Source organism: Olea europaea, unplaced genomic scaffold (assembly GCF_002742605.1).
Source record: "Olea europaea var. sylvestris unplaced genomic scaffold, O_europaea_v1 scaffold6109, whole genome shotgun sequence".
Taxonomy (NCBI): Eukaryota; Viridiplantae; Streptophyta; class Magnoliopsida; order Lamiales; family Oleaceae; genus Olea; species Olea europaea.
In genome coordinates, this window is record NW_019264460.1 from 10,888 (window position 1) to 12,316 (window position 1,429).

Sequence of the window (1,429 nt, forward strand, 5' to 3'; positions counted from 1 at the left end):
CTTTTATTCCTTTTCTTCTTTCTTCCAAAGCAAACAATTCCCAAACCTTCTTTCCTGTGCTTTTATCTCTTTTTCCCTTCTGCTGCAAATCCCGACGTAAGTTGATACTCTTCCTTTTCCTGAAACACCTTGAGTATCACCACAGTAAGGGATAAAGGAAAAGCCAAATATCCAACCCCAATTTCAATATAATACTGGTTAAGCCAACCCTCCCATAAACAAAAAAAGAAAAGAACCAGTTAAAGATACATGCATATTCTCTTAGCTTTTCTGATTCTTAAAAGTTATCTGAGAATAAAGCAGATTCGGTAACTAATTAATTGAAAATAATCGATAAAGAAAAAATTATCACCTCACAGGAAGAGCCCCGTCAACAATAGTATTAGAAGTGGTCAGAAGCAAATTTTTTAACCTGGCTAAAATTTAGATAATCCAGCAAGGAGATGCAGCATAAGCTGATATCATAAAGAGCATTCCGCGAATAAGAAGGAAATGCAATTACTATAATGAATTATAAGGCATCGAATCCCTCGTGTTAGGAGGAATTGAGATACAGAGATATCGCAGAAATATGAAAAATTGTTGCTCGTGAAAAGATATTTTTAAACTAGTTGGCAATAGTTAGGAGGGATGCACTAGCAGTACTAATCAATAATGTCAAACTTTTCGTTCCGAGTTGCAAATTATTAGCGTAGAATTTGAAACAAATATGATTGATGTATATCTCATGAGACACGATCTCAAATTAGTAATCGATCTATTTATGTAACATCACAACTTTTTCAATAAACTCTCTTTCTCTCTCTCTCTCATGCTTGATTGTCAACATGAAGACATCATTGATCAAATTATTGATAAACTTTAAACTCTTTTTATCTTTACATCCACATCAAATATTAAGGGCTGAAGTTTGTCAGCATTGTTCTTTAATCTCATCATAACAGCTTTTTTCCAGTACACTAACCTTTTATTGCTCAGTTGACAATCTCATTTAATAACCAGTGGACGGTTTCAAAGTTTCTTGAGGGACACAATATTTTATTGCTAAAAACTGCAAATCTAATATGTTTCGTTGGGGTAACTGCGTGATGCATGAAGTCCTTTTCCATTGACAATCAAGATCAATACAGACATCAAGCAACTAACTCATTCAATATAAATTTATATAATTAGTTTTTAGAACCAACATCTTTAGGACATTTTTGTTGCATTGAATTTCAGATTGCAGCGGAGGATTCACTTGTACTATATGAAATCGGGAAAGAAGATTCTCCAATGTGATCAATTTAGTTGAACTTGCAGTTCTGAGACTAGAAGCTATATGTTGAAGAAACATTCAGTGGCATCTCATCCAGTCATCAATTTTGGCCCGCGAAAATTAATTCAAAAAAACTGATCCAGAATCTTCTTGAATGCATGCCTATAAAAA